General features: G+C 45.1%; 1 pseudogene; it reads left to right on the forward strand.

Moving 5' to 3' along the window:
- The window catches only part of LOC123484751, a 31,429-nt pseudogene extending 11,703 nt beyond the window's left edge, over positions 1 to 19,726 (forward strand).
- Positions 19,727 to 25,709: the final 5,983 nt, after the last annotated feature.

Below are 25,709 nucleotides of genomic sequence, written 5' to 3' on the forward strand. Positions count from 1 at the left end.
GAGAAAAAAAAGAGAAGAGAGGGGGACAACCACGCTAAAGCACACACACTGTCTCTGATACCGGTAAATGCTACAAATGTGGGGTTTAAAGTGGCGCTCTTCAAATTGATGCTGTTAACACACCTTCTCCATTTTACCTATGATATGTACTGTAAGATAGATTGTAGAAAGGGCACACTTGTAAAAACCACCACCCACAGACAGACAGGCAGACCAGTGCAGTAGAGACCGGGCCATACAGTGGCCCCTCGGAGCCAGGAGAAGGGCCTGTAGTGGGCTCTTTGGAGCTGCCTGCCGCCTCCCGCCTTTACGGGATCTGGCCCCTACATCTGTGGAGGTGTGTGGATCCACAGGCTCACGGCAGGCTGGTGTTTGAAGGTGTTGGGAAAACAAATATTATATTGCGTCTGTTCAGCTGCATGTTTGTAAACTTCTTACATAATGTGTTGGCATGTTTTTTGTGTGTGCTTGTTTGTCTGTCCTAGTATCAGAGCCCTCCTAGACTCAGGGGCCCAGGCAGGGTCCCCAACTGGCCGACCCAGCGGCGGAATTTAGCCCTCAGGTGATTTTATTTGGCCCCTGGAGTTTTCTGAGCAAAAAAAAAAAAGTGTTTTGGGGACATAAAATACTCTAAAACACCACAAATCAGCTCCAAGTGATTTTAATTTAGGAAATCTGTTCCACAATATTCATACGCATAATAGAGAGAGATATGTGATCGTATACAAAATCGGAAGCAAGGTTTGAAATTATTATGTTTTAGTCAAATATTATATCTGTTTGGGTTCTTCTTGCGGTCAATTTGTAGTCTACAAGTTGTTTGTAATTATGTTCCGGCCCCCTGACCATCCGCGGCTGAATCTAGTTGATGATCCCTGCTTTAAGTGATCTGAGGTCAGGTTGCCCAGGACAGCAGGTCTCCCCTTGGGTTCTCTCTCCTCCCTCTCTTTCTCTCTTTGTCCGTCCCCTGTTTGTTTCCCAGTGCTCCCTAGTCCTCCCTGTTCTGCTCAGATAAGCCAAGAACACACTCCTCATTCTCCTGAACCAGCATGTTCTCTAATGCTATATTTCTACCACAGTGTTGCCTAACGTTCACATTGTAAACTCTCTTAGCTGATCTCTCTGGGGCTGTGTGTTGTGACTATAAGAGAGTTTACCGTGTGATTACGTAGAGGCGGGGGCCTCTATCCCCCATAACCCTTCTTTGATCTGTACGTGTTCTCTTGTGTTTTGGCGTCGGTTCTATAATATTTTTGTTACGTTTTATGTTTTAGAAGATAATCAAATCATATCGTAATGGAACTTGTGGTCTATCCACACAGCCGGCAAAAGAAGGAACAGTCATAACAGTGTGAGGGAATGACAATGTCCCATAGCCCCTACCGCTTACCTTGTCTCCAAAATACTTAGCCCAAAGCCTCGGGGCTACAACAACCACTCATACACTCTCTCACTCTCTCTATCTCTCTCTAGCCTACCTATTCAACAGTGTCACCAGACCCAGACATGAAAAAAACAACTCCATTTTGATTTGTCCAAGTGAAGGCAAGCACACAAGACCTGTCTATTTTAAGAACCGTCCTAGCCACATAAAAACCGCCTCGCCTTCTTGGAAAAGAGCAGACCTGTTTCATTAGCTCACTGGGCGATCGAGTCAATAAACATGGTTAACATGAAAGAAATTGATTCGTTGACTATAATAAGCTGGACATTAACAATCCTTTGAATGCTAGCTTGAAACTTACTAGAGCCAATTACTGTTTAAAAATGTGATCACATGACCTAGATAAATTCAAAAAATTTAATTGAATCTTAATTTAATGTTAACTGTCAAAGTAAATGACCATCCATATGTGTTGGCGAAGTGAGTAGTGAATTGCCAGGGAATGCCAAGTGAGTCAAATATAATATAATTGTATAAACTCCACTGAATGACAGGGGTGGAAGGTCTGGAGACATCCCACAACCTAAATGAGGAGAGAAAGTGGATGGATGGTGTTGGTTGCTACCAGTCAAATGCACCCACCCAGACAAAGAGTGTAACATAAAAAAAAAGAAAGAATCAAAACAATAAGACCTTGTGGCTCGTTGAAGCCTTAGGTGCCGTGCTATAAATGTACTTATCCGTTTCGCGCTGGCGGCTAATGTGATCTTTCTCAAAAGCGACTTCAATGAGATGCCTTGATATTTTTAGTCCTAATTAGCCACATCGTTCCAAAGATATCCTTTAATATTAAAGCCCCTGTCCTTGTTGTGCCATCCAGACAGAAAACCCTCCCATATGATAGTACTTCACTCTTATCTCTACTGAGTAAAGCACATGATCTGTATCCAAGCCCCTGTGATTCTCACTCGTTCATGTATTACTAGATGTCTGTATGACTTACTGATACATTGTCTGTTGTTACTGTTGTGTATGTAGTATGTGGCGTGTGAAGGTCAGGACAGACACCATGAGCGATCAGTTTGTGGCCACAGACCGGCTTAATGGCACGGCTAGCCATCAACACTTCCTGTTTCGAGAGAGGATGTTACACTCCCAGGCCTGACAAGGCCCACTCTGTTATGAATTCCTGAGGCCTGATACAGCCACAGAGTCATGGAGTTCTCTGGAAACAAGACAAGTGTGTGTGTGGAGGGGGATGGGGGGGTGGGGGGGGTATACTGTTGGAGTTGCAGTATGTTAGTGTGTGTCACTGTGGCGTGATCTTGCGTCTACTTGTGAAAGAGAGTGCGTGTGTGTGTGTGTGTGTGTGTGTGTGTTGTTTATGTGTGTGTGGGAGGGAGTAAATCACTCTAATCAATTGCTGGGTCATGGCATGAAACGGCTCTTCTGGTGGCTGGCCAGGGTGGGAGAGTACAGCTGGCCCCTGGTGTCCAGGATATGCATTACAAATCCCAGGTTCCCAAAGAGAGGGAGTGCATTTAACACTGATGCCTCACCGCTGCCTTTGTGTATATCTGACTGACTCTATTCTCAGTGGAGGCAATCACTGTCTCTGGGTCTGTGTGTGGGGCCTGATTTGGTGTTGTCAGTTTCACAACATTTGTTGACATCTGTTAATTACTTTTTGTCTCCTGTGGTCCACTGGAAGGAGTTTCTCCACACCACACAATTAAACACAAGAAGTACACACAGAAAAAAAGAGGAGTGAATGAAAGAAAGAAGGAGGACAAGAAACAAGTGTGAGGGAGAGTAAAGGGCTATACGCGTGGGCCCTTAAGCGTGCTGTGGTGTGATTGGTGCGGATCGGGACGCCATCGACCTATCTCTCCATCGTGACACGGCCAGGGAGCGGCAGTACGTTATTGCCTTGGTGCGATAGGACTGTCCGCCTCGCACTCCTCTACGATACAGATAAGCCCCCAGAGGAACCTTGATAGCACCGGGGTTGTCACTGTTCCCCCGCTCACGCAGGCACGCAAGCCACGCTATTCGCCTATTTATTGTGTGGAGCTGAGCTGGGAGAGTGAAGCAGAAGGCAAGAGGAAGAAATAAATAAGCTTCAGAACAAGAATGAAGAGAAGATGGGTTGGAGTGGAAAGAGAGATGTAGTGTGCGTAGCATGTTAAAGGGAAACAGGGAGGTTTTAATGGATCTTCCCTTACACTCCTGAGTACATCGCTGGAGATGGCACCAGTCAAGAGGGGGCCTGGTTTTGGACTGGGTTGGGTTGGGTTTGGAGGGGCTGGTTGGGAGGGCCTTGGAGAGGCTGAGGAGGGCTGGGGAAGTCTGAGGTGATGGAGTTGAGTCTCCCCCAGCCCCTCCTGTAGATTTAGGGGTGAACACATTATTCACCCCTTGACAGATATGCCAGGCAATCCCCTTGTAGTGGCTCTGCAAGTGGGTGGAAGTCAGGGTGAATATGTTTGATACCACACATAGGCGGATGATGGTGTGTCTCTCTTTTCTCTCCCCTTCTCTCCCCCCTCCCTCCCCCAGTGGGTACATGTAGTCAGCTCAGTATTCCCCTGGGTTCTGGTCGCCATAACAGCGAGCTGAGGGCTTTGTTATTGCTTGTACTATGGTCTTGTTTTGCGTGGTTATTTTTGTGGTTTAGCTGGGCTGGCGGGCAGTGCTGGCTGTAGAGGGGGGTCCCTGTGTTTTTGTGCTCCGCTCTAGCACATGCATCGGCTGCTCAGCTGATGGCGCTTGTTTGTTTATTTTGAGGCATTTGCATTGTTTCAGTGTGTGTGTGTGTGTGTGTTCGTTGGTTGATGTGTGTGCTTGCTTGGGTGCTCGTGAGAGACTCCCTAAGAGCTCCCTAAAGGTGTACACAAATAAAGACGCCTTACACACACCTGCGGCTCCACGCATACGCAGGCACGCGCCACACACACACACACACGCACACCTCAACACACACTAGTGGGGGGGTGGAGGGGTTGGTGGTGGTCCTTGGCCTCAGGCCCTCGGGGGTCTGTGTGTAAATTAAGAGTGTAAAGGGGGAGCAGAGGCATCCAAACATCTAAACATGGCCTTTGATGCCTGCTCTGTCTCTCTCTCTCTCTTTTTTCTCTCTCTCTCTCTCTCCTCTCTCTCTCTCTCTCTCTCTCTCTCTCTCTCCGCTCTCTCCCTCTCTCTCTCTCTCTCTCTCTCTCTCTCTCTCTCTCTGTCTTCTCTCTTCTCACACTCACACAGAAGCCATTTTGGCGCCCTCGGCAACAACCAGAGCAGGGCCTGGTCCAAACCCACTTTCGGCTCATTTCCCGCTCTTAAACACTAGTTAGATATTTAAAAGTGGCATCTTCTTCCCTGCCATATTTCATCCCTCTCCAACCTGCGGCATATCCTTCTCTTTAAAATGGATACCGTATCCAGATCCCGTCCCAAACAAGTCACCAACGGCTGCCCCCAAAACTACAAGGGGAGTGCCCCTCCCAAAGCGGTCTGAGGAGCGGCCCATGTTAAGAGGTGTTGAAGGCTTTGGATGACTGACTATCCATCCATTCTCCACGTTTCCAGGACTAGAACCCCTAGCCTACCAAACATTGAAATATCAAAGCCCAGGAATGCACTACGTTATAGCTGTTATTTTTCTCATGGTTTTTATATTGCTTTTTTAATTTCATTCTCTGTTATAAATCACTGCAGAAAATATCTTACAGAAATGATTCATTACAGAAATGACACAAGAATTTTTGTTGCGAGAAAAAAGTAGGAAAAGCGATCTTGTTTCAGTACTGTTCTGCATGACTCCTCAGTTACTGGGGCATTTGACTTCCTGATGTTGAACTATGAATGAATTCAGTATTAATTATTCGTAATATGATTAATTATGTCCATATATATATATATATTTATTTGTGTGAATTGATTTTCGATTTGGAAAAATAAGATCATTATATGGATATGGCACTTCAACATACACCAACACAGTTGGACAGAAAAACTGGATAATCAATTCATTGTAAATGGTTTTTACTACACCTGGCAACAAAATGCTTAGGATAGCTAAAGCATACATTATGTGAATGTCTCTAACATTGACACGAGGAAATTAACTTATTTTTATACAGCAGATTTAAAGTGAGGGACCTATTGAGATGTAATATACTGTACTCTCGTAGGAGGAAGTGGTTAGAAGCAGGTTATGTTCTGTGGCACAAGAGCATGGGTTTGTAGCCTCTCTCTCCCTCTCTCTCTCTTTCTCTCTCTCTTTTTGTGTGTGTTCCTATCTCGCTGTGCTTGGGGATGTGTGTGTGTGTGTGTGTGTGAGTGTGTGTGTGTGTGTGTGTGTGTGTGTGTGTGTGTGTGGGAGCATGCATGTTCCATGTTATGTCATCCAGCAGCCGTGATGTCTGGATCAGTGGTGTCATAATTACGCATCCTGTTTACATCCTCCATTGTTCATTTCCCGTACACATAGCGCAGCCCTGCACAGCCCACCCTCCCTCCGGTCCCCAGCCCCTTCCCCCTCCCTCTCTGCCTCACTCTCCCTGGCTGTGTGTGGAGGCTTCTCTGCTGCTTTACTAGGACAGCAGTCAGCCCTCTGGGACAAACCCCTCCTCCCTCTCACCTAGCCCGACATAGCCTCACCTCCGCTAGGATAAAGGACAAAAGGGAAGGGCGCGGTGGGCTCAAATCACACACCCACCTACACGCCCTACACGCACACACACGAAAAAAAATTGGTTTGAAACACACACACACGTTTAAACCACTGTTTATGTATTTTTGTTTTGCAAACAAACAATTGTACCTGGAAATCTTACGTAGCATTTATACGTTTTATACATGCTCAGGTGGTTCTATCTGAACAGTATTTCATATGAATGCAGATTTAGTAGATATTGAGGGAGCTGGAATAGGGATTTTTATAGAAATCTTTATAGAGAGAGTGCCTATTTGTAACTCTGGGTTTAAGCCTCATTAAGTAGGCCTACCCATGGCTTACCGCTGTAAACAGTTGAATATTTCTTAATAGCGTCCGGGGAATGTGGCATTGTTATAGCATGTGAAGTCTGGGCCCCCCAGTCCTCCGCTCTCTGCTTTTCATTAATATCAAGTGATTGAGCGGAACAGTAGAGATAAAGCCCGATCTCAAGATGACATCATCCACCACGGCTGGAGAAGTGAAGCATAACATAACCACTGCTCATACAGAACCCTTCCCGTCAGTACGGGTGACATTTTGATTTGCAACCTTCCCTGGACACCAGAGTGGGGACGCTTAGTGAGTGAATTCTCTTTTAAGTGGGGAGATTGTTAAGTGATTGTTGGGGTATACCCCCCTCCACCCCCCGCGCCCCCCACCCTGCGCAACACCAACACCCTCTCCCTCACCCAAAGGCCTGGGCGATGATCTCATCTGCACTCAGGAAGTGGGCAGGCTCTAAAAAAAGGGGGCCAGTGTCTCTAAGTCTCAGTCCGGTTGGTTATTTTCACAGGGAGCTGAGCACATCACTTTGTTAGCTTAATAAATCACCTTTGTTGTCAATCAACCACACGAGAATAATTGGATATGGTTGAAGCCTTTGCGTGATGGATTATAAATCATTCAAGATTAAATTAAAAGATAATGCACAAACTTAATGGTTTGTGTTTTGCAGTCCAAATTGACTCCGGCTGCTGTTTTCCAGCTTTATTGCCAGCTTCATTTTCTTTCCTCTAAAACCCTACAAATTTCAGACCTTTTATTGCTCAACGGCCCAGCTAAAGTTTCCCATTGTGGTTGGGTGTGTATGCCTGTTTTTGTTAGGTGTATGAGTGTGGTGTTTGTGCGAAGTATGGGTGCATGTAGATTTGTGTGTGTGTGTGTGTGTGTGTGTGTGTGGAGTATGTGTGTGTGTGTGCCCATGTTGACATGCATGTTTGTCAGTCACGGCTCCAGTCCACGCTTCTGCTATGCTTTTAAATTTAGCCCAGGCAATATCAAGGGCAATCGGCGCCCGCAATCCTATCTGGAGCATCATCCTGCGACTAAATCAGAATAAACAAACATGTCTGGAGTGGGGCCCAGAGCACACTAGCAGATTAGACCTGACACAGCCTCAAACAACCACAGTAGCCCTGACCAGGCTCCCAGCTGTTGACTTCTCTTGCTCTCCCTCTCTCTCACCTTCCACACAAACCCAATAACGAAAGAGACAAGAGGTGAGTATGTGGAGAGGGAGAGTATAAAGAGAGAGAGGAGAGGTTTATATCCTCCACATTAGTGGCTGAGCGGCGATTTGCTTTTCTGTCCGTTTGTGTTCCGACAGATCTGGCATTATCATAATCGCTCCCCGTACATGACGGGACGTTAAAGTGATGCTGTCGTTTTATTTACGGGCAGGTCGTCCCACGTCTCCCCGTGGCCCGGCGCTAACTTCCCCGCCGAGCCTAGCCGAAAGTAGGTCAAATGACATCTTTTGATCAGGGCTGTCCAAAGAGATCAGAGGAGACTGGCAGGTAATGGATATCCAGTGACAAACCAAATCTAGAGCAGGGATGGGAGCTGGGCGCTAGCGCTCGAGCCGGCTGCCACTTCCCCATTAGGAGCTCTCCCTCTCTTTCCCAGGGACTGCAGACTGACATCTCCACAGACCACTAAATCACAGAGCCGACCGCTCTTAACACTGGTTATTATGGTTTGGAAATGGTATATTTCCCCTCTAACATTTTTGTTAGAGTCTTTGTGTGTCCTTCTGTGTGTGTTTCAATGAGACACAGGGATATCAGGGATTGTATAAGTATTTTCCTCTTTCATGCCATGTATTTTCTGTTTGTCTTATCTGTATCATACTTGTCGTTTTGAGTGTGTGTATTTGTGTGTATTAATATCAGTGTGTGTGAGGGTGTGTGTGTGTCTTCAGAGAAAGGTACAGCAAGGCCCCAGGGATCGCAGCAAGCCAGATCTGTTCTCTCCCATTACCCAACAGCCCTCTCTAATGGAAGACTGACACAGTCCTGTGATTCTGTTCTGAGTGGGACTCGAGCAGAGAGGGGGAGGCAGGGCAGTACAGGGAAAGATAGAGCACTGAGAGAGGATGAGGCAGGGCAGTACAGGGAAAGATAGAGCACTGAGAGAGGATGAGGCAGGGCAGTACAGGGAAAGATAGAGCACTGAGAGAGGATGAGGCAGGGAAGGATAGAACACAGAGAGGGACTCAAGGAGATACTGATGAGAGATGGTGGAAATGATGTATCCTGCTCAGCCCTGGTTGGATCACTGTGTACACCCCATCAGTCCTCCCTCCCTCCACTCCCTCCCCTTGGGAACAGATGACTGTGACCTCTGGTTGCCCTGTGCTTTAGGAATGTGACTGCTCCAAGTGGTGCACATCTGAATAACAAAGGGAGGCTGGTGGACAATTTGCTTGAGATCATCGTCTCTGCTTGATAATAATGTGTGTGCTGTCTGTTAGTGGGCCGTTTGAGACAGTGCTGGAAGTGATGCTGGCGCACAGCTCATAACCCCACCCCCCAGCCCGCATCTAAATGTCAGGGGGTGATTCCATTGGCTGCCGTCTCATGTAGGGAGCATCAGAGAGCGGCATAGTAATGGATGTTTAGGGAGTCAATTATCATAACCCCCTGGCTAGATAGAGTAACAGGCAGTTTGTATGGATATGAACAGGCATTTTTTTTATTATCAATGTTTAATATATAATCACATTCTCTGTGAATCACTATGTCTGTGCTATGAGTGTGCCAGACACAGTCTCTGTCAGATATTGGCTAAGCATTTTGAAATAAGTCTATTCTAGTTGCGGCTGAGGGAGTGTGTGTGAGACAGAAAGAAACGATCATATTTGTTGTATTTCTGTGATCAACTACCCAACTAACTCTGTCTATCCATAGTCCTATTGAGGTTATTCATCTTGGTGGTAGTTGTGATTGGACGGACAACGACAGAGAAAAACGCTTGTTCTAATGATTCGTGCCTCCTCTACTGTTTGCCAGGATTTCATACAACAGAATTCACACAGAAACCAGGTATCTCGCAGTCATTCAGGCCAACTGGGGAAATGTTGACCTTGTCTCTGCCTTTGTAAACTTCACAGTGAGATTGTCTCTCAGAGGGAGGTCCGTTCAGAGCTGTGTGTGTCGGAGGACCTGTCGGAATGGGGTCATTTTGAGCGTGTGTGTAATTTTGAGAAACATGGCTCTCCATGTCACTGCTCAATGTGTCTGACAGTCTAGGATTCGCTACAAACTATTTCCGTGGTTTTATGTAGTTTTAGTAGTGTTAAGAATGATAAAGACAGGATTCTCATCGAAGGTTAGGTAATCCAAAATAAGTACAAAACAAATATAATAGGCTCTTTGTCAGTAACGTTGTTTTTATTTGTTCGTGGGGAATGCCTCGACTAATACTGCTATTATTACTGAACCTCTTAGTCAGCATCTCCCTGCACAATGCTCCTCCACTTGTCTTTGAACGCTGAGCAACGGTACCGTTTAAGAAAACAACCTGAACTTAAGGTTTCTTTAATTTCTAGATGGAGAAGCCTTATTATATTTCTACACCCCCACCCTCTCATCCCATCTCCTGACTCTGAGCGCATAGATGGGTGGGGGGGGGGTGATTGGGGAAAGGGGTGTCTCCTATTTGTTGAGTTGAGAACGCGTCAGTAGCACTCTGCGCTCGGCAGAGTGTCAAGGCGTGGGGATGGGCTGGGGAAACACCCTGGTGAAGGGATGGCGGCGGCAGTGGCCCAGGCATGTAGGCAGGCACCTGGAGCCGGCGGCACGGCGAGGCACGGTGTGTAAATACGCTGTCAGCCGCTCTCCAGCTGAGTGGCATGAGCAGCCGATTAGCCGCGCTCGCACCGGTGTTCATGCATAATCTTACAGTTCCACCGTGCTCCCTCCGCCGCGCTCCCGCCGTCTCCCCGTTACCTAACCTGTTCTATCTCCCCTAATCCACCCTCACTCAGATATACGCTCCCCTCGCCTCATCATCACATGGCCAGGCACTGGGCAGCCCACCAGTACAATGTATATGCAAATACAGTACGTAGTACCTAGGTCATTTTCAGGTGCTTTTGATATGTATCCTCATGTCACAGATTATTTAGCATTTTCTCTCTCTCTCTCTCTCTCTCTCTCTCTCTCTCTCTCTCTCTCTCTCTCTCTCTCTCTCTCTCTCTTCTCCTCTCTCTCTCTCTCTGCTCTCTCCTCTCTCTCTCTCTCTCTCTCTCTCTCTCTCTCTCTCTCTCTCTCTCTCTCTCTCTCTCTGCTGCATTGCTATTTTAATCCATCTCAATGTGTCCTTCGGTGGTCTTGGGCTGACAGAGATGGCTGGGCGGGGGTAGGAGGCTGGTTAAGTAGCCTTTCCTTTCGAAGGCAGTGTTTTACTTGTAGCCTTGGAGAGCTGGCTCCATTCGTCAGGCGTCTGGGTCGATGGGGCGTCTCTCTACGATCGATGGCACGCCTCGGCGATCCCTCGCCTCCATTCTCCCTCACTTCCATCCCTCGCTCCGGCCAGCAATGGCCCCTTAGCCACCTCCATGCCACACACACACACACACACACACTAGAATACACACTAGATTAGAACCCACACAGCCTCCCAACCAATTTGTCTGTGCATGTCAAATCGCAATAATTAAGCATTATTGATCTCAGATTCAATTAACTACATTAACGCGGGTCATGGTAGCGGCGAGTGGTGAGGGGGAGGAGAAGGGGAGGTATAGGATCTCATCTGAGGGGAGGAGAGGGGAGGGACAGAGACAGGGTCTGGTGTTATCTCATATTCTCCACTACCACACTGGCAGTGTCAGCTTAAGGCTACTAACCATTCTCCTTCTAATGATATAATTTAGCAGATAGGCCTACTGCTGTATTGGATGTAGCTACCTCCCATTATGAACGTGGGGTTCGGTGCTATATTTAGCATCTTTCATTACCAACCAACTAGCACTTCTTTCCCTTTCCATCTTCACCTCAACACCTAAAGGTATTCATGGAACCTGTAGGTTTTCGCTCCTCTTCTCCATTCTAACCAGGCAAAGTAAATGAACTTGGGGGATATTTGATTGGCTGCCATGATAATTCACTCCTGCTTTTTTCATTAATAAATGCTCCCATGACACAGCCCTCGGAAAGAGACGGCTAACAAAGTGTCATCTGATAAAATTCATCTCGTGGTCTGTCTGAAACTGTCCCTCAAACCAAAACTGTGAAACTGATAAAGGCATGTGACTACACACACACACACACACACACACACCACACACCACACACCACACACAACCACACACACACACACACACACACACAACCACACAAAAAAACACACACACACACCACACAAAAAAAAAAAAAAAAACAACACACACACACACACAGTGTGTCATACATTCCACAGTTTTACTCATAAACAGTTCTGTAAACATACTGTAATAGAGAGCCTGTGTGGATGATTTGCCTGTGAAGTGATTATGTAATGATGATTAACTGTATCCTAACAGCATAATTCTGGACTAAAATGAACCCTTAATGTTTGTATTGACTTGTATACAATATAGTCAACCAGAATTGACCTTTTATGGAAATAACTTTTTCAGAATAATTTGCTTCTGAGATATAACAGCAACTGAGTAAATGTATCAAATTTTAGGCAAGAAGAGGGATGACTGCAAACAATTAATTGATAATTCCTCAGGTTAAATTTTCCCCCTAAATATCCCCAAATTATATACAGTACACTAATTGACATTTTGAACTAACACGATATTACATGGACATGACAAATAACGGCAGTACATTGGGGGTTCAGCGCTGGATTGTTTGGATATGGAATCCTTTGATACAGATATATTAGTTATTTTGATAAGTAAACTAATCTCTCTGTGTTCCGAGGTCCCAATCCCAAAAGCACACATCTCTCCCCCATTCCAAAGAGCCATTCTCAATGGGTCTTCTCTCTTAATATCCCACTGAAAATGAGATCAAACTCTCTTCGTCGCTGCTGCCAATTAATTCAGAGGTTATTTTCACTCGCTCTCCCTTCTTTTCCACCCATTCCGTTTTCTAATTAAAAGAGCACCTGCGTGGCGGAGTGTTTGGCCCTGCCTGCACCGGGGCTGAAAACTCAATATTGGAACACACATCCACGGTCACTTTAGGGGCCCTGTGGCCTGGCGCCGGTCCAGACGCCTGTGAGATGCTCCCTGTGTGGCCTCAGGTTTGAGGTCTTTCCAAGACCTCCCTCCTTCCTCTCTGCCTGTCTTCCCTCCTACCTCCACATCTATTCCTGTCTTTCTCTCTCTCTACTCTCTATGCCTTAGGCTAAACGCTGAGGTTCAAGTCGTAGTTGTATACTGTATGTGTTGCATTACATTCCATCTCCATATGACTTTAATGCAAGACACACATAGACAAATACAAATAAAGGAATCATTCACACAATCGCCTCCCTTTCGCTTTCAGTATCTCTTTCATTGTCATTGTCACACACACACACACACACAATGTTGGTTTTTGTCCTGTCAAGTTCAGGTCAAGGTTAGTGTTTCGTCTGGTTTGTTCACACTTGAGAGAGGGAGGTAGGAGGTTCAGTAGAAAAATGACTTGGCATTGGCACAGAGAGAGATGCATATTGTTTTTGCCTCTCGCTGAATTTGCAGTTGCACATTTTAATGACATTTAAATCAGTGTTGTAAATATGTTTTAGGTGAAGTATACATTTATATTTAGTGCGGTAGCAAAGGTTTCACTGCAATATATTGGCTTTGGTGTTAAAATGACCCTCCCCATGCCTTCCTTTCTCCCTGTGTTTTAATTACATTGAACAGCTTTAAGTCTGGGTTGTATTTTGAGGAAGGAGATTTCACATGGGTGTTTGGCCTCGATGTCAGTGCTGTTCTGACTGCTTCCTGAGCAAAGGCATTGTTCTCTTAAACAGCTGTCGTTTTGACTGATTCAGAACAGATGGCAGTCTGCATGTGTGTGTGTGTGTGTGTGTGTGTGTGTGTGTGTGTGTGTGCATTGCATGATCAGGGTTGCCTGTTGAGTTGTGTGTGGTATTGGATTACATGTTAAGATATCCTGTCTTTTGCTGCTCAGTGTTCCAATTGTGCTTTTCTGAGCATCTGTTCACAAAATGGCAGATGTCCATTATAGATGATGATGCATCTAAATGTAAAAGTTTCTATTGTCTACTCTGGACACAATAATAGTGAAATCCCTAAGACTTATGTGACAAGTCGTATACATTCTTCAGAAATGTTGTAACATTTTAAGTAGAAATGCTACCAAAATAATTGGCTGTAAGAATACATGTACTTCTTGTTCAGGTGTTGTTTAACAATGTATTATGTTGTATACATCCTATATACTAGTACACACGAGGTAACCGATTCCAAATTGCTGCATGTTGATGTGTGAGATTGAACATTAAGCAGCCTGCTTGTTCAGTTGAAAGGCCGCAGAGACCGCCTGGAGGCACAGCGTTTTTACTGCAGCGCAACGACTTGGAGCTGCTGCGTGTTTCAGTGCATCTGTTTATCCCACGGCATCACACTGCCAAAGGCAACAAAATGAGCCCCTTGACAATGACAGAGATTTTCCCTGTGTCTGGGCTGATGCAGTGCTCACACCTTCCACTACCGCTCCGAGATAGAAGTCTGCAGTAACACTGCTGGAGCGTGTTGTGTGACATGGCTGGCAGGTTCTGGAGCTAGCTACCCAATCTCACCAGATATAACTGTACCTTTTGAAGAGGCTGTGGCTTTCCCACAAAGCTCATAAGTTTTAGTAAATACTTTCCATTCTTTTAACTTTTTTAACTTGACTTTTTATTGGAATTAATATAGAAAGGACAGTATAAAACATAGGTTGTCTTTGCAACGTAGGAAGTCATTTGTGAAGAAAAAGACATATATATATATATATATATATATATATATATATATATATATATATATATATATATATATACTGTATATAAAATGACTGCTGTTTTTTTGCAATAGGATTATAGTGTCCCATATTAAAGCGGATATATAGATTTATAGATAATGTTCTGAATGTCGAGATCATTCATATTCAAGTGATCTTTAGCAGTTGTTAATGATGATAGAATGTGTGCACCGACACAGTATGGTCAGTGTCATTCTTGCCCTTAGTTTACATACCTGGACAATGAGTGATGAACAGCTAGGAATCAGAAACGGTCAGGAATGTACAGACTTATCCCAGTCCACTATTTACAGACAGCCTCCATCACAAAATAATAAATGTGTCTGCACAAAGATAGAAAGTGCTTTTTTATTTGTATGTTTCCATCTCACTGCAATCCACATTTTATTGTTTTAAACAGAAGGGATTTGAATATAAATTTAAAGAATACTCTCCAGGCTAAACTGTAAATAATAACTAAACTTTCTCATCTTTTGTAATTGAAGTAAATGTGTTTTGTTCTGAGAGATTTGTAGTGGGAAACGTACATACATTTATTTTTATTTACAAGTAGGCGAGCCTGTGCCGTGTAATGAGTGAAAATGCATGCTTAATTTAAATGGTGAGTGTGTCTGTTAAGAAATGCATTAGAGGCTGAAGAAGAAGCATAAGACATATTAATTGACAGACAGGAACTGCTGTCTCGGAGGTTGATACAAGTAATTTATTACTTCAGATATGAATGCCACCTCCAGTATGTGCTTCATTAATTTCAAATGTAGTTTTAATTTCAAGCTGTTGCCCCTTGAGAAGAATAAGGTGGCAAGTTGTGTTTGAAGAGACATTTGCTCTCCCTCTTCTCTGTCTGTCTTTCTCATTCTTTGCAGTAAAGAACAAAGGAGGTGGGAGGGAGAGAGAGAGGGTGGAACTTTATTTCATTTGGAAAACAATGTAAATGCAATTGGGAAGTTGAAATGGAATTACAGCAACAGTTTATGATATGAAGTAGTCTCGTCTGTGATTGCTTTGTTTTTCTGATATGGGAAGAACATTCTAGTGCTTTGTATTTCTATCAGCTGTCTGATTTGCAAGGCATTGCAAGAATAACAAATTGGATATCTTCATCATTAGCCATGGTGTGCTGTGGTAATAACAATCCTCTCTCTGTTTCTCTCTCTGTTTCCTCAGCGTATGCCCCTGAGGATGAGAAGGAGGCTGCCCTGCTCGATGAGGACCTGGAGGGGGAGGACTCTGCCGGTGAGGAGGAGCCTGCGGTCAAGTACATGTGCCAAGACAAGGACTTCCTTTTCAATGACCGGCCAGGTTTCCACGACTCCCCCGTGGCCGACTTCTCCGGCCATGAGTTGGACAATGAGTCTCACCTGAGTGAATCCAGTGACCGCATGTCAGACTTTGAGAGTGCCTCTCTCAAAAATGAGGAGGAGGTCGCAAAGGTACCCCTTACGTCCTTGTCGCCATCTCCCTCTGTCATGATGGCCACCAGCACAGCTACAGCCACGGAGGACGGCGCCACCACCGGGCCAGACAGCCTGGAGCAGATGAAGGCCATCTACACCAGCTTCCTGACCAACTCCTACTGGTCGTCTCTGAACCTCAACCTCACCCAGCCACCAGTGGTGGAGAAACCTCCACGCAGCCACAGCAGCAGCAGTAGTAGCAGTAGCAGCAGTTGTGGCAGCAATGGCAATGGTTACGACTGGCACCAGTCCGCTGTGGCCAAGACCCTCCAGCAGGTCTCTCAGAACCAGAACCGGCTCATCCATCCAGCAGCGGAGCAAAACAACCTATTCAGCACCGTGCAGCTCTACCGTCAGAGCACAAAGCTATACGGCTCCATCTTCACAGGTGCCAGTAAGTTCCACTGCAAGGACTGCAGTGCTGCCTACGACACGCTGGTGGGACTGACTGTACACATGAATGAGACAGGCCATTACCGCGATGACAACCATGAGACAGACAGTGAGGGCACCAAGCGCTGGTCCAAGCCACGCAAACGATCCCTCCTGGAGATGGAAGGGAAAGAAGATGCTCAGAAGGTCCTGAAGTGTATGTACTGTGGACATTCTTTTGAGTCTCTGCAGGACCTCAGTGTCCACATGATTAAGACAAAACACTACCAGAAAGTGCCTCTGAAGGAGCCAGTGACTCCTGTGGCAGCCAAGATCATCTCCTCCGCCCGGAAGAGAGCCCCCATCGAGCTCGACCTCCCCAGCTCCCCAGACTCCAACGGGGGCACCCCCAAACCCTCCCTAAATGACCCCAATGACCCCCTCCAGAAGGCTTCCAACCCCTACATCACCCCAAACAACCGTTACGGCCACCAGAATGGAGCCAGCTATGCATGGCAGTTCGAGTCCAGGAAGTCCCAGATCTTGAAATGCATGGAATGTGGCAGCTCCCACGATACACTTCAGGAGCTAACAGCGCACATGATGGTGACCGGTCACTTCATCAAGGTCACAAACTCTGCCATTAAGAAAGGCAAGCCCATCATGGAGTCTCCCCCAACGCCTGTCCCCACCATCTCTGCTGGTGAGGAGAAATTCCAGTCTGTGCCACTGGCAGCCACAGCATTCTCCCCACCTCCTCCACCCATACCTCCTCCCTCTAGTATTTCCCCTGCCATGGCTGTGGAGATTAAGAAGGAGGAGAAGGAAGTGGAATGTATGAAGGAAACCACTAACAGCAGCAAAGACAAGAAGACTGGAGATGACGAGACAGAGGGAGAAATTGATATCTCCTCCAAATACTCTTACTTAACAGAGGAGGATCTGGAGGAGAGCCCTAAGGGAGGGTTTGACATCCTCAAGTCCTTGGAGAACACAGTGACATCAGCCATCAATAAAGCACAGAACGGTGCTCCCAGCTGGGGGGCTACCCCAGCATCCATGCTGCATACCAGCTGCCCAATATCATGAAGCTCTCACTGGCCAACTCAGGAAGAGCTCAGCCCCTGAAGTACATGTTCCCTGGAGGAGAGCTCCTGTCCCAAAACGCCAAAAACCAACCTCTGATCTCCCCGCCCAGCCGTCAGACCTCTCCTCTCCCCAAAAACAACTTCCACGCCATGGAGGAGCTGGTGAAGAAGGTGACTGAGAAAGTAGCCAAGGTGGAGGAGAAAATGCGGGAGCCGAGTGTAAGGGTGTCCCCAATGAGACGAACCACGCCCTCCCCCTGCAGCAGCGAGGCAGGGGAGTCAGCCAGAGGGGAGTCCCCCAAAGAGAGGAGAGGGTCTAAAACCCCTGAGAGCATCGGAGGAGGCAGCCACAAAGACTGTAATGGTGACACCAATATGAAGGAGTCGCTGGAGAATGGGATGGAGTCTGCTGTCAAATCCCCCATCTCCGCCTTGTGTGGCAGCACAGCCATTATTACAGACCACCCGCCAGAGCAGCCCTTCGTCAATCCTCTAAGTGCGCTTCAGTCCGTGATGAACGTCCACCTGTAAGGCAGCCAAGTCTGCTCTGCCATCCCTGGACCCCATGAGCATGCTCTTCAAGATGAGTAACAGCCTGGCAGAGAAGGCCGCGGTCGCCCGCTTCCACCCCAGCTCAGACCAAAAACAATGAGCACTTGGACCGCTACTTCTACCAATGCGTCAATAACGACCAGCCAATAGACCTGACCAAAGGCAAGAATGAAAAGAGTAGCTCTCTGGGTTCAGCTGCCCTGTCGTCATCCACGTCAACACCCTCCTCTGTCTCCCCCTCCTCCACAACCACCATGGCCAAGGCCTCGTCTGCTGTGGCATCATTCATGTCCAACTCCCCGCTGCGTGAGAATGCCCTGTCTGACATATCAGACATGCTGAGAAACCTCACAGAGAGTCAAGCCTCCAAGTCCTCCACGCCCACCAGCCTGTCGGAAAGGTCTGACATTGAGGGTTCCACTCAAGAGGAGCTAGAGGAGATCTCTCCAGCCCAGAAACGCAAGGGCCGGCAGTCCAACTGGAACCCCCAACACCTGCTCATCCTACAGGCCCAGTTTGCTGCCAGCCTCCGGCAGACTGGCGATGGGAAGTACGTGATGTCAGACCTGAGCCCCCAGGAGAGGATGCACATCTCCCGCTTTCACAGGCCTCTCCATGACCACCCATCAGCCACTGGCTGGCCAACGTCAAGTACCAGCTGAGGAGAACCGGAGGGACAAAGTTCTTAAAAAACCTGGACTCAGGCCACCCAGTGTTCTTCTGCAGTGACTGTGCTTCTCAGATTCGTTCCCCCTCCACCTACGTCAGCCACTTGGAGTCTCACCTGGGCTTCAGACTCAGAGACCTGGCCAAACTGTCTGGAGAACAGCTTGTCAGCCAGATCTCACGTCACACCAAAAGCCTGTCCGAAAAACTGCTCTCCAACCACTCCAACTCCAACCCTCAACTCCTCTCCCACGCCCACTCCCTGTCTCCCTCCCCTGACGAGGATGGTAGCAGCACCTCGTATCAGTGCAAGCTCTGCAACCGGACTTTTGCAAGCAAGCACGCGGTCAAGCTCCACCTGAGCAAGACCCATGGGAAATCCCCAGAGGACCACCTTATGTATGTGTGTGAGCTAGAGAAACAGTAGCACTAAGCTGTGGACATGCTGCACTCTCTCTCACGTTCCCTCTTCGTCTGTCTTTAGCCTTTCACAGACATTTCTTTCAAAAAAGGACTAAAACTATTAAGTGATGAAACTGCACAAAGATGCCATAGAACTACTGTTTAGTTTCGGCACATGGTTTCTGATTTTCTTTAAGGTAGACTCACTCTGGCCCAAAAAGCTTTTGTTTGTTTATGCTCTCCTTTTTGAAAAGACGGTGATTTTCTAAATGTGCAGTGTTAAAGAAAGAGGTGCGATTGTCACTGATAAAACATATGAAGGTTAAACAATATTTTAAAATGAAGTGGTATGTATTTGAGAGTTGTGTAAATTGGATTTGATTTCTTTATATTTTGGCATCCTTGAGATGCGATAAGCTGCATGCATAAATTAAACAATTTAGTTAAACATTTGGTAACTAAATCTGGCGGCACTTTTCTTTTTTCTCTCTTTCGCTCTCTTTTTGTTAATGTGACCGTTATGTGCTGGTGTCAGCATCTGAAATTTAACCCTCTGAGTACGGCCAAGCACTTCTACCCGAATGATCCAAAACCCCTATCAAAACAAAATATTTTAGATTGGAATCGACCAAGCTATTGTGTGGTTTGTAAGCTGCACAATGAGACTACTATATGTCCATGTCCAACATCCAGTCTTTAAACATGCATTGTATGTGATGCAAAATCTAAATCTGAAGTCGTTTACTTTGTTTAATCAGGGGACTTTATGAATTCAGGTCTGTGTAAAAATGTATATAAAAACATATATACTAATTCCTGTCTAAATTATGCATCATTTTATTTTTTAATTTAAGAGGAGTATGACTATCTACTGGTGCACAATATATGAAGACATTAATGAAATTGTTTTGCACAATAGTTTTATAAATATGTTATTTAATCAAATGATATGAAAATAAGAGGAACAAAATTACACAGAAATCTTTTATTTCCACCTCGTGCTCAAAGGGTTAAACCTCTAGTACAAGACAGTACATGTGCCGGTATTTGAACATTAAAAGATAAAGGTTGTACAAAAGATGTTACTTTATGAAGTAATGAAGAATTCCACATGTAACCTCTTATTTATAAGCACTCTTGGTTGTTGTTTCATATCGTAGAATGCCTTTTGGATTATTTTTTTTGTTTTTGTTCTGTCTAATTACTCTCACACAATTCCGCACTGCAGCTTTATCTTTTGGGGATATGAAAGGTAACCATGGTTACCTCACCTCTGATTGACAGTTCTGCTACATTTTTGGCAGTTAATTTGCTGAAGTAACTGACAGCTGCCAGTGTACAGAAATCTTAGGTGTAAAATATTGGCATGTAAACAGCACAGACACTGTTCTGCATTCTGTGCCGTGTTTTGTTGTTGTTGTTGTTGACAATGAAGCACCCATTATGTGACTTCATATAACCTTTTTTTCTACTGCAGCATTAAAAGGAAACCGTTTTTGCAATAACACTGTGTGTCATGGCTCACAATTATGTAGGTGCTGTGCGTTTTCTAATGAGCACATTAAGCTGAAATTGTTTATGGCGGTGATGAGTTCTAGATGAGTTTACAGTGAGTGGCAGGGCCCTGCAGAAGATGAAAGCTGTCACACCATCATCCTGTGTGTTTCCACAAAGCTCTGCCTGGAGCGGGAATAGCCTCTGGGCCATATCAGAAGCTATTATGGGAGCCTCAGACACAACCCAAATGCTATAGTGGTGGCACCAGTATAACATGTCCATCAAGTGTGTGTGTGTGTCAGTCATACATTTTCCTTTCTGCAATCCTCTCCATTTGAATGTGTTGGGCTACATAGGAAAAGGGAAATAGAAACCACATACTGAATACTGAACAACAGGTAACTCCTAGCTGTGTGGCATCTCCATTTACAAACACAGCAATATGTGAACTGAGAGATGCCCTTCCCCCTCCATCTCGTTGACTGGATGTAGCAGATAATTGCATAAACCCTGGCATTAGCTGTCTCATTTTCACCATTTTATTCCCTGCTCTGTAATTAGCCCAGACTTCTATTTTGTGTGTACAGTAGATAGAAAAAAAGGGGAGACCGTTGTTTAGGCCTCACGGAGGATGACAACAATGCAGCAATGATGAGCTCATGGCTTTGAAGTCTTGTTCTATATGCAACAACAATTACATGCAGTCTATCAGTACAGTTAGTTAGTTGGTTACAGATACTAGGCCTATTGCCTCTCCATGAATCAGGACATTCACCCACAATAGAGGAGGAAGAGAAGGAGGGACGGAGGATTGTTTCTCAACTTCATCTTTTGTCCTTATGGTTTGTTTTCTTCTTTTAGCTGCTGAATATGTTTTGCGTCAGGTCCTGTCACCAAAACCACCTCACAGATAAACTCCTACACACAGTTATAGACCAACAACCACACGCACACACACACACCCTTCAGCAGCCAGGTAGAGGGACTTCATCCGTGGTGACAAGGTGCCGCTGTATGTGAAAATGTCAGCCTTCACAGCCGTGCCTGACGTCTGGCGCCGTATTTAAGGCTCTCATTAGTCGCCAAGAAAATATGCGTGAAATTGAAGTGTAAGAAAAGCATTTTCTCTCCACTCTCACATCCAGCGAACGCAGAGTAGGCTGGGCTTATTAAGGTTCAAAACAGGCGTGCAGGAGACAATATGTAGCCAGAAGGCACGCGCACACTTATTCACTATGTATTCCCCACAATCCCTCAGACTACAGGCTTCATGTCTACAGATAGATGTGTGGATGTACTCAGTTTAAAATGAAAATCAAAAGAACAAATGGTCATGTGTGGAGTTTTTTGGATGAATGCCTTTTTACATACGAGTGCTATGCCAAATATGAAAAGGAAATATCCATGTTTGATGAAAGGAATGCACTGGCTCAAATATGCTATGGAAACTAACATATTACTGTTTTGGATATGTTCCTTTGTGCTAGCACATTACTGCCGCATTGTAACCAACACAATGTAAACATCGACATCCTCCTGGCTGGGGCATACAACACAGCCGATGTGCAACTTTAAGCTGCTCAGACTTGATCCTTAATGTAGCGAGGTGTACTGCCGATTCAGATAGCTTTATCAGGTGTAATGTAATACGCCCTCAATGGATCCACACTGCACAATGGATTTACACTGCATAACCCAGACAAAGCCCTACAACAGACAAATGCACACATCTACAAATACGATGTGATTCTCCTTCCTAGCTAGCAATTTACGGTTCTTCTGAAGATGCTTTTAGGGCCTTCGAGGTTAGGAATACTGGTGCCCTTATTTAATTTGTTAAATTGAGTGTTCCGAAACTGTAATACAAAAGCATTCAATGTAGTGAAGCCACGTTTTCAGAAGTAATTCCTTAGACATTGATGAGAGAAAATCATTATGTTTGGGATGAGTCACACCCTACTGCTATAGTGATTAAAAATTATAAGCAAATGCAAACACAGGCATTCAGGTTGCACACAAAGTACACATACACATGCAGTGAAATATGTTGTCCAGCGGGCTCGTGGAATCGCATGCACACACACACACACACACACACACAACACACACACACACACACACACAATAGGCCTGGATTTATTCACTCCACTGTTGACTCCATGTTGTACAATGTCTGGAGAGGCCTTTGAGCTTGAAGGGACTTCTTTAACCTGTGTTATTTACATGCCTAATAATTCTCTTCTCCAACAACACCTTCACCTTGGAAGCAGTCCCATTAGACATGCTAATTTAAGGAGGACCTGTAAATTCTCAATCACAAACAAATACTAATGTGAAAAATACTGGCATGCGTCTAAATCACGGGCGTGTCCCGCTGACCTGACCGTTACCCCAGCCTGCAGAGAGAGGGAGGGAGAGAGGGAGAGAGGAAGACAGACGAAAGGAGGAAGAGTGGTTGGTGGCTTGTAATGCACCACCGTAGATCTTCCGGCCGTCACGTTACCAAAGTATCTTAAAATAACGCGTGTGATGAATGTGCAATTTCCTTAATTTACAGGGCTGTGGTGTGCTGAGGGCTACATGCGGGATGGAAATCTTAAATGGGGCTTGAACAGCACTCCTCACAACAAGAAATCAATATGCCATGCAGCTTAGGGAACTATCTGCTCTGGCCAAGGAGTGTGGGGGTAATTTCCTCGAAATGCCACAAACACTGTTCACACTTCCCCACCACAAAAAAAGAATCACACACACACACGGAGAAACATATGCTATCTGTGTGTCGTTTCAATATAATAATGACACCTTTGTTCTTTATTGCAGAACGGGAAAAACATAACCTCTCTAACATCAAAGACCATAAAGATTTGCAGAAGCAATGCCATATTACACCACGGCTCATCACACTAGATAAGACAGAAATGACTCACTGAATAGGACTACATGCCACATATAGACCTATATATAATTAAATGCACTTAGGCCTACAATTATAAGCACCTGCAGTGCACACACACACATACAAGCAAACACTCAGACAAAGTGGCAAATTATAGTATTGTTTGGCATACTGTCTTCACAGAACAGGAATAGTTTCATGGCTGAAAATGTTCAGTATTTTCAAAGGCTTTATTTATCTATTAATCCATTTTAATTTGCCTTGGTAACAACATCATTCCAGCATGTCTTTGAAACATGATGAAATGGAGACCCCAGGGACACACTGAAATGATGCATTTCTACTGCTGTCATATCATAGCCACAATACTGTCCTCATGCTCTTTACTTACCCATCTGCCTGGTGGTAGTGGAAAGGTTTATGATGGCCACTGGAACTGGAAGGGTCAGCTCTGGTTGAGTTGTTGCATTGTAGACTCTGCTACAAGGCTGAATGTGGCTACATAAGACCAACTGCTCAGCTTATGAGAAGCAGACAACAGTTGGGATATTCGAGAAATCGTTTAAGCAAGAACACCAAATGGTCAACACCCTGGCTCTGGGGCTCTATGCAAGATCTTCACCGAGTTGCAATGATCATGAGAACGGTGGGAGAATCAGCACAGAACTACATGGGAGGATTTGTAATGATCTCAAGTCAAGCTGACCATAGTCAACAGGCAAACACCTGCAAATACTCCGTAACACGAACCTGGCAGCGCCTGCAGCGTCTCAACAAAGGTATATACAGGCCTGCCTGAAGTTGGCCAATGAACATCAATGATTCAGATGAATGGGAAGAAAGTGCTTGGGTCAGATGAGACCAAAATGAGACTTTTTGCATAAAAGAGGAGGAAGAGACTAAAAACCCACCGACAAACAGGGGAATATTGGGGGGTTTAAGGGGAACAACCAGATAAGGATAAATTTGGGTGAAATAAAGAAAATGGGGGATGGGATTCAGCATGACAACAATGTAGACTCAAAACATACGGTCAAGGCAACAAAGGAGGTATAGAGAATACAAGTGGAGTGGTCGATCACAGATCAAAACCCATTGAAAATCTGAGGAGAGAAGCGACGTTCGAAGCAGACGTAGGCTGAAACAATGACGGAGAAGATCTGCAAAGAGGAGTGGGACAAAACCCCTCCTGAGATGTGTGCAAACCGTAGGCTATAACTACAAAGAAAACGGCTGACCTCTTGATATTGCATAACAAGGGTTTTGATAAAAGTTAAGATTTGGAGGGAATCATTAAAAAGTGCAAACTCAATTTATAACATTTTGGACAGTCTGGATTTGGTTGTTATTTATTTCACTGTTCAAATAAATTTCCATTAAAATTATAGACTGATCAGTCCCTTGTCAGAGGGTAAACGATACAAAAATCAAGGGGATAAATATTTTTTTCAAAGCTTGCTCAGTGGTTAAAATCAGTTAGCTAGCTGTTGCGTAAGTGTCGAGGGTGCCTAGCCCACATACAGTACCAGTCAAAAAGTTTGGACACACCTACTCATTCAAGGGTTTTTCTTTATTTTACTATTTTCTACGTTGTAGAATAATAGTGAAGACATCAAATCTATGAAATAACACATATGGAATCATGTAGTAACCAAAAAAGTGTTAAACTAATCAAAATATATTTGAGATTTGAGATTCTTCAAAGTAGTCACCCTTTGCCTTGATGACAGCTTTGCACACTCTTGGCATTCTCTCAACCAGCTTCATGAGGTAGTCACCTGGAATGCATTTCAATTAACAGGTGTGCCTTGTTAAAAGTTAATATGCGTTTGAGCCAATCAGTTGTGTTATGAAAAGGTAGGGGTGGTTTACAGAAGATATCCCTATTTGGTAAAAGACCAAGAACAGCTCAAATAAGCAAAGAGAAACGCAGTCCATCATTACTTTGCAGTGGCAAAAACCATAAAGCGCTATGATGAAACTGGCTCTCATGAGGACCGCCACAGGAAAGGAAGACCCAGAGTTACCTCTGCTGCAGAGGATAAGTTCATTATAGAGTTAACTGCACCTCAGATTGCAGGCCAAATAAATTCAAGTAACAGACACATCTCAACATCAACTGTTCAGAGGAGACTGCGTGAATCAGTCTGTCATGGTAGAACTGCTGCAAAGAAACTACTTCTAAAGGACACCAATAATAAGAAGAAACTTGAATGGGCCAAGAAACATGACCAATGGACATTAGATTGGTGGAAATCTGTTCTTTGGTCTGATGAGTCCAAATTGGAGAATTTTGGTTCCAACCGACTGGTGTCTTTGTGAGGTGAACGGAAGATCTCAGATGTGTGGATTCCACCGTGAAGCATGGAGGAGGAGGTGAGATGATGTGGGTGCTTTGCTGGTGACACTGTCTGTGATTT

The sequence above is a fragment of the Coregonus clupeaformis genome, unplaced genomic scaffold (genome assembly GCF_020615455.1).
Source record: "Coregonus clupeaformis isolate EN_2021a unplaced genomic scaffold, ASM2061545v1 scaf0438, whole genome shotgun sequence".
NCBI lineage: Eukaryota > Metazoa > Chordata > Actinopteri > Salmoniformes > Salmonidae > Coregonus > Coregonus clupeaformis.